Source organism: Octopus bimaculoides, chromosome 14, assembly GCF_046866305.1.
Source record: "Octopus bimaculoides isolate indiv1 chromosome 14, ASM4686630v1, whole genome shotgun sequence".
Classification (NCBI taxonomy): domain Eukaryota; kingdom Metazoa; phylum Mollusca; class Cephalopoda; order Octopoda; family Octopodidae; genus Octopus; species Octopus bimaculoides.
Genome location: NC_142941.1, coordinates 1,997,809 through 2,007,808, shown reverse-complemented (window position 1 = coordinate 2,007,808; position 10,000 = coordinate 1,997,809). Strand labels below are relative to the sequence as shown.

Genomic DNA, 10,000 nt, shown 5'->3' with positions numbered 1-10,000 from the left:
GTGCTTATGTGTATTACATATGTCTGTATATACATGCTATATATGTGTGACTCTGTGTATGTGTGTATGTATATATATATATATATGTATATATATGTATGTGTATATATATACATGTATATGTATATATATATATATATATATATATATATGTGTGTGTGTGTGTGTGTGTGTGTGTGCGCGCGTGCAAGTGTGTATGTGTGTGCGTGTATATATATGTATATGTACGTAGTATGTGTGTGTGTGTGTATATATATGTATGTATATGTGAGTAAGTATGTGTGTGTGTGTGAGCGTGTGAACATGCAACTATGCACCCACAGACACATATGTATATAACCATGTGCAAATTTATACGTTGACATACTGTATGAAGATGGTGTATATTCAGAGATGACCATGTGTATGTGCACATACACATAATTATATATGTGTGTGTGAATATATATATATATATATATATATATATATATATATCCACATATATATGTGTGTATGTATATACATGTGTTTCTATATTCATATATGTATATATATATATATATATATATATATATATTGAGAGAGAGAGAGAGAGAGAGAGAGAGAGAGAGAGAGAGAGGGAGACAGACAGACAGATAGATATACACATATATAATATTGAATATATACCCATATGCATGGTGATATACACACCATATGTATGTAGCATATAGACAACCAGATGTTGATATTAGTGTTACATTGATGGTGATGATGATGATGATGATGGTGTTGGTGATGATGATCATCATCATAGTGATGCTGATGGCAGTGATGATGATGATGGTGGTGGTGATGATGGTGGTGTTGGTGATGAATCTTCTGTTTACATGTATAATGTAAGAATGAATAAATCTATGAGTTCATATGTGTCTGCCTGTTCTACCTGTCTGTCTGTATCTCTACCTACCTACCTACCTATCTATATGTCTATATATCTGTATGTATGTATATGATTGCCTGTATATTTACAACTACACCCATATGGTCATCTTTTTGATATACACTGATTGTATATCCTTGTGGTCACATCTCAATAAATCTAATTAAACTATACTAACACAGAGAACTCACCTTCACCATCATTATTATTATCATTATTATTATTATTATTATTGTTCTTATTGTTATCGTTATTGTGGTTCTTTTGTTGTTTTTCTTCTTATTATTATCATTATCATTATTATTGTTAGTAAAGAAACTAGTGATGATAATTACATGTGCCTTTCACTTCAAGTCTCCCCCCCCCACCCCCGCCCCTCGACACTCCCTTGCTGATACTGTCTCTGTTCCTCTCCCCACCACCTCCCTCTCTCAACAATAAACTTGTGTCTCTCTTCAGCATACAACTGCTTTGGCCCTTCAACAACCATCCAACCCATTCTTGCATGGAAATTGGGCATAAAATGATGATCTCTCTCAAACACACACATATTTGGCTATATATGTGTGTATATATGTGTGTGTGTGTGTGTATAAGTGTATCTCTGTCTATCTCATTCTTTCTCTCCTTCTCTCTCCCTCTCTCTATATATATTGATAGGTAAATACACAGACAGACAAATAAAGATAGATAGAGTGATTGATAGATAGACAGACAGAGAGATAGATAGATAGATAGATAGATATAGGTAGGTAGGTAGGTAGGTAGGTAGATAAGTATGTATGCATGAATGTCTGTGCCTCTTTGTCTTGACATCATGTGATAGGTGTAAACAAGTCTCCCTCTCATACAAGCAGGGTCATTTGTTTCCAAAACTACCTGGAAGAGATGTCTAGTCATGGGGAAACATTGCCTTACTTGGAAACAGATGAGAGATGGCCACAAGAGGGGCATCCAGCTGTAACAAAACTGTCTCAAGGAATTCTGTCTGATCCAAATGAGTATAGGAAATGTGAATTTGAAATTCATGATGATAATGATGATGACGACGATGACAAATATGATGATGCTATACCATCTACTAGTGAAAGACCAAAGTTTTGGATGAAGGCATTGAGCCTCTTCTGTAAACCACCACCGCCACCACCACCACCATTGCTGCTGCCACCATCCACCATCGCTGCTGCTGCAGCTCTTACTGTCATCATCACCACTGCTGCCACTGCCACCCCCACCATCACCCATTATCATCAACAATTAGATGATGATTGAGGTTAATGCTGAGTTCACCTTATTGGCTCCACTACTTCAGCCATATGCATTGTTTGTTGGTCATCAAGTGAGATGACCAATCACCAATATTGATATCCAGACCCTAATAAGACAGGATTAGCACAGTCTTGTGTGCAGGTTACCATGTGGTTGAGAAGCTTGCTTCCCAACCACATGGTCCTGGGTTCAGTCCCACTGTGTGGCACCTTGGGCAAGTGTCTTCTAGCCGTCTGAGTGGATGTGGTAGACAGAAACTGAAAGAAGCCCGTCGTGTATATATATACACACATATGTGTGTTTGTCCCCCTCAACTGGTGTTGGTGTATTTACATTCCTCTAACTTAGCAGTTCAGCAAATGAGACTGATACAATAAGCACCAGGCTCATATATTAAAAAAAGGAGTGGTAACAATTCCTTCAACTAAAAAGTCTTTAAGGCGGTACTCCAGCATGGCTGTAGTCTAATAACTGAAACAAATAAATGATAAAAGATATGCACACACACACATATATATGTATATTGACACACAGAGGTACGCTACTGCCATCTCTAGCTGACGAGGTGTCCAGTACTGAAGACAGGCAGAAATAGCCCAAAACCAGGCTGGTCTGCTGGCCCCATCACTAGAAGTTGGTAGGGGTTTGCTCCCCTGCTTGCAATATATCAGATGCTGCTGTGTATCGTTAACCAGCTATTTTGCTGCTGATATATATATACACATGCATACAAATATGTATGTATATATTTTTTTCTACTCTAGGCACAAAGCCTGAAATTTTGCGGGAGGGGGGGATCGACCCTAGTACGCAGCTGGTACTTAATTTATCGACCCTGAAAGGATGAAAGGCAAAATTGACCTTGATGGAATTTGAACTCATAACGCAAAGACAGCATTTTGTCTGGTGTGCTAACAATTCTGCCAGCTCACTGCCTTGTATTCTATGTATATATTACATAATGACTTGTGCTGCTTGGTTCAGTTCGTATTTCCCAGGAATATGTTCTCTCTGATGAATGCTGAACTGAAGGTAATGGCGCTAGTCTTGTCAGTGTCAATTGCCAAATAAACAGTTCCATTCTGTGTTGTACATATTTCTTTATAGTGTGGACTTTGTCTTACATTGTGCTGATCCCAAATTGTTAGGCAGGAACATTTACAAATATAGGTGTGTGTGTGTGTGTGGATTTTGTTTGTATGATCACGTGGTAATGGTGATGATGCTGATGATGGTGATGGTGGTGATGGTGATGATGATGATGGTGGTGATGGTGATGGTGGTGATGGTGGTGATGCTGATGATGGTGATGGTGGTGATGGTGATGATGGTGGTGGTGGTGGTGGTGGTGATGGTGGTGGTGGTGATGGTGGTGGTGGTGGTGGTGGTGGTGGTCATTATGATTGTGTTGATGGTTTAACAGCACAGTTTTGGGAAACGGTCTTCATCCAATATTGTGTAGGAGAGGATATGTTTGAGAAGCTTGGTCTGAAGTATGGTGTGTGTGTGTGTGTGTGGTAGGGTGTGTTTGTGTGTGTGTGTGTATACATCTAGTACTTTGGTGCGTATATATGTGATGTAGGAGTGTTTCAACAGAAGTGACCTTGTGTGTATATTGGTGTGTATGTATGTATTAATGTCAGTGTTTAATTATGTGTATGTATGTCAGTACGAACAATAGTGGAATGTTTGTGTGTGTGTGTGTTTAATGGAGTGTGTGCATCAATGGGTGTCATTGTATGTAATTGTTTCTCTGTGTATGTCATTGGTTTGAGCGTGTGCATATGTATGTATGTATGTATGTGTTAATGTCAATGGTATAACAGTGTGTATATATGTGTGTCACTATTGAGGTGTTTATGTGTGTGTGTGTGTGTGTTTAACTGAGTGTGTGTATCATTGTGTATGTAATTATTTGTGTGTGTATGTCAAAGGTGTGTATGTGTATGCATGTATGCGTGTGTGTGCATGTGTGTGTGTGTGTGTGTGAGTGTCAGTGTCAGCGGTACGGAGCAAGTTCGTTAAGAAAGATTGCCTTAATGGGAACACTATAATGTAATTAAATCTTTGGTGCCAGTTCTACTGATTTGGAAATTCAATTTCACACACTAATGATGTTGCTCTTGTTGTTATTGATGTTGCTCTTGTTGTTGTTGTTGTTGTTGTTGTTGTTAATTTCAGTGTTGCTATTGTTGTTAGTCACATTTATGTTATTGTTGTTGTTGTTGTTGTTGCTGTATTCCCACCTCTGTGTCTCATCACTTGGTCATTCTCCCTCTCTTTCTCTCCCTATGCCTTCCACTGTCCCCTTTAGGTTCATGTCTCTCCCATTTACTCTCTCTCTCTCTCTGTCTCCCTGTCCTCCACCACCACCATCACCATCACCATCTGTACATTAACAATGTACAATCACTACACACTACCATCACAACCATGACTGCCACCACCAATACCGCCACCACCACCACCGCCACTGCCCCCCCCCCGCCGCCGCTATCACCCCCACCCTACAACACCATCAAGGCTACTACCACACCTACACTCCACTAACACAAGTATATGCTATGATTAACACAACTATCCTGACTACACCACCACCACCACCACCAATTCTAAACTACAGTACAACACTACTACTATACCAACACTATAACACTACACTGGTACACTACAACTGCAACACAACTACAACCCAACTAGACAACACTGTCACTACTATACTACACAACAAAGTTAACACTACACCATTACACTACAACAGTACACTATTAAACTACCACCAGAACAACAAAACAACACCACTACACAACTACTGCATCACACCACCACTACAACATCCACAACAACACCCACTACTACCATTACACTACAACATTACTTCAAAACCACTGCACACGTAGCACCACTCCAACTTTAGCCACACACAATATTGTTAACCAGACTATGCCATATGGAAACGATATTATTGGATATTGTTAAATGTGTGTATAGAATGGTGAGCAGAATGATGTATACAGCGGGGTACAGAAGAGTGTTTCAAGATGTATAGACAGTGGAGTGTGTAGAATGATCTGTGTAAAGTAGGACATCTAATGTCCATTATATACAAGAAATATAGTCACACACAGGTAGATGTGTGTGTGTGTATATATGTATGAGTCTATATATGTATGTGTATATTTTATAAACTCTTTATACACCTTGTACTGTACTAGCATATATATATATATATATATATATATGCATGTATGTATGTATGTATATGAATGTATATATACATTCATGTATGTAATCGGTATCCTTCACAACCCTCTATTTACAAGCAGCAATTAATGCCTACACAACTCTATATACACCCGCCATTACCAGCCAAAGTAATTATACTAACTTCATTAGTGATATTAATGTACATCAAGACAATTAACAAAGCACTGATAGATATTTAAATGTTGTAATTGTCACATACACACATTATACTCCTCTGTAGACAGCTGTGTTATGTATATCATGTGTACATATACACGCCTACATATATACATACATACAAACATATATATATGTGTTCATGGATATATATATATATATATATATATATATATATATATATATATATATACATATACACACATATATATATATATACATACATATATATATATGTTCATGGATATATATATATATATATATATATATATATATATATATATATATATATATATATGTATATATATATATATATATATATATATACATATATATATATATACATACATATATATATATATATATATATATATATATATATATATATATATATATATATATATGTATATACATACATATATATATATATATATATATATATATATGTATATACATACATATGTACGTGCACACACAAACACACATTCACATATACACAAAAGAACAAATATAATTTGAACACTTTATAAGCAGACAGCAAGCAGAAGAACAACAATACTTTGAGCCCCACCATCCCCACCACCAGCCCCACACCCCATACAACACCAACGACCTCACCACCTCCACCACCATGTGAATGGAAATCAAAATGAAATAACAATGTATATATATATATGAATATATATTTGTGTGTGTATGTGTGAGTGTGTATTTGCATATGTATATATATATATATATATATATATATATATATATATATATATATATATATATGTATATATATATATATATATATGTATATGTATATATATATATATATATATATATATATGTATGTATGTATGTATGTATGTATATGTATATATATGTATATATATATATGTATGTATTTATATATATGTATGTATGTATATATAAATGGATGTGTATATATATATATATATATATGTGTGTGTGTGTGTGTGTGTGTGTGTATACATGGATGTGTATATATATATATATATATATATATATATATATATATATATATATACATGTATATTTACATGTATTCATACATACATATACGTGTGAGCGTGCACACACGTGCATGTATGTATATGTGTACCACGCTCTCTATGTATATGTAGCAGTGTATTTCTCTTATGTTACATCTGTAAATATGTATGTATATGTAAATATATTGCTCTATGAGAAGATATCCAATAGATGTGTGATAAACTGTTATCACACTGCCAGTTTCTATTAACAATAATTCAATTAATATCTTACTATTAAAGCTCTTAACAGTAATTAACGAAACTCAACTAATTAGAAACCAAAATAATACACACACATATACACATGTATTGTCACACGCACAAGTTGATACATACATACATACAACCATACATACATATATGATATACATACAAAAATACATATGTATATAATAAACATAGTTATAACAACTTTATGTATATAAATATACATTTATGATAATATACATTTGTGTGTGTGTGTGTGTGTGTGTGTGTGTGTGTGTGTGTGCAGTTGTGCACTCACACAAGATGATAAATACAAACATATGATATATATAGTTATGATATATTTATGTATATAATCTATATTCATGAATATATACATGTGCATGTGTGTGTGTGTGTGTGCGTGCGTGTAAGTTTGTACATATGTATATATACGTAATATATATCTAGGTGTGAGAATATAATGTATATATACATATTAATACACATGTATAAACACACACACCGTTCATTTTATGTATTTTACCAACAAATGCAGCATAATTGTCTTCTTGCTGTTTCGAATAGTTCTGTGCATATCTTTTAGTGCAAACACCAAAATGCATATAACAGCAGGTTTCATAACAACAAGGTGTATACATCGACAAAATGTATATAAACTCTAAAAGTCCCTTACCACTTTCTTTATTCTCTCCTGACGAGGCATCACATGTGCATATACTTTTGAGATTGCTTCAATATAAAATGGAAATATGTGTCCAAAGGAATATGTGTCCAAAGGAATATGTGTCCAAAGGAATATGTGTGGTTATTTCATATTATTTTACAGCATTTACTTTTATTTTCATCTCTCTTCATTTCAGCTGTATTAAAACATGTATAAACATGGTTCCGGATTCAGTCCCACTGCATGGCACCTTGGGCAAGTGTCTTCTACTATAGCCTCAGGCAGACCACAGCCTTGTGAGTGGATTTAGTAGATGGAAACTGAAAGAAGCCCGTCATGAAGGCACATGGCTCAGTGGTTAGAGCACCGAGCTCATGATTGTGAGGTTGTGAGTTCAAATCCCAGACTGGGCTGCGTGTTGTGTTCTTGAGCAAGACACTTTATTTCACATTGCTTCAATTCCCTCAGCTGTAGAAATGAGTTGCAACATCACTGGTGCCAATCTGTATCGGCCCCTTTGCCTTTCCCTTGGATAACACTGGTGGCGTGGAGAGGGGAGGCTGGTATGCATGGTCGACAGCTGGTCTCCCATAAACAACCTTGCCCGGACTTGTGCTTCGGAGGGTAACTTTCTAGGTGCAATCCCATGGTCAGTCATGACCGAAGGGGGTCTCCGATATATGTATATATATATGTATATATATATATATATATATATATATATATATATATATATACACACACACACCTCTTTGTCTGTGTTTGTCCCACACCATCGCTTGACAACCGATGTTGGTGTGTTTACATCCCCGTAACTTAGCAGTTCAGCAGGAGGAGCTGATAGAATAAGTACTAGACTTACAAAGAATAAGTCCTGGGGTCGATTTGTTCAACTAAAGGTGGTGCTCCAGCATGGCTGCAGTCAAATAACTGAAACAAATAAAATATGATACATACATGCATATATATATATATATATATATATATATATATATACTTAGATAAGTTTCAGCGTGATTTGGCCCAAGCCGTGCCACACCTAACCCAATAGTAGCAGCTGGAAAAGACATTTCTTGATGTTTCCTACTACACCCTAACCCATTTAAGTAAAGAGTTATTTTTTGCAGAGATGTATCCGGGTATAGAGTGGTTTATTTGAAATTTGTTGTAAACATTCATCCAGGAACCATTTCACTGTTATGAGATCCTTCTCTTCTCTTGTGGGTCAGGGCGAGTTGAGGTGAAATACTTCTGTCTTAATTCTGTGATCTGATGTAAGCTTGATTTTTATAGAGGATGGAAGGCATGGGGACCAGACCTTGGGAGAATCCTAAAGGTGATGTCAGCATCATTTGGGCAATGCTGTAGGAATATTTTCCACATCATACTTGCAGTTGTGGTAGAGGGAATAATAGTGGTGACGTTATGCCACCATTCATCTTCCCACACGGCCTCACACTCAACATGGAAACCTACATCAAATGCCTGGAGGAGGGATTGCTGCCCTGGGTCAAGAGGGTGGCTGCTGGAAGACCCTATGTGTGGTAACAGGACTCTGCACCATGCCACACAAGCAGGAGAACCCAGTCATGGCTGTCAGACAATTTCTGCAACACATAACCCTGAACACTCAGTGTATGCTTCTGTACTTTATAACAGAAATAAGCTACACCATTTAAAAAGGCACTCATTATCTCTAACAGAACAGAGATAATTCTCAGCAAAAAGCTTCATCATAAACAATGGCCTTCATTTTCATTTTTGTTCTTTTTTTCCACTTAGAGCTCTGAGTTAAAAATTGTCTTCCTGTTTATATTCTTGTTATATTTACGTAGCTGATAATAATAGAAATAAAACAAATATTAACAGTTAGGGACAGGAATTTGTATTGACCAATAAATATAGGTTTTTATCTTTTATTCTTTACTTGTTTCAGTATTGCACTGTGGCCATGCTGGGGCTATGCCTTGAAGAATTTTTTGCTGATTGAATAGGCCCCAGGATTTATTTCTTTTTTCTAAAAGCCTGGTAATCTTTTGCCAAACACTAAATTATAGACATGTAAGCACACTAACACTAATTGTCACATGGTGGTGGTGGTGGTGAGGACAAACACATACACACGTGTATGTGTGTGTGTGTGTATATATATATATATATATATATATATATATATATATATATATATAAATATATATGATGGGCTACTTTTAGTTTCCATTTATCAAATCATCTTACAAGTATTCACTTAACCCAAGGCTAGAGTAGGAGACACTTGGCCAATGTGACATGCCAAGGGACTGACCCCAGAACCATGTGGCTGGAAAGTCAACTTGTTAATACAGGGTCATGCCACTGCCTTAGATCTTTTTTTTTAACTGATCTGGAAAATTTTCTTACTATTAAATTGCAATCAACTGAAAACTTTTTGGAAAAATGAAATGTGAAAAATGTCAAAATTGACTTATTTTTAAACATGAATAAATGAAA

General features: G+C 35.8%; 1 protein-coding gene across 2 annotated transcripts in view; it reads left to right on the top strand.

The window, feature by feature from the left end:
• LOC106875822 (protocadherin beta-16) overlaps positions 1 to 10,000 on the top strand; it is a 50,425-nt gene that overhangs the window by 1,409 nt on the left and 39,016 nt on the right. The window lies entirely within an intron of this gene.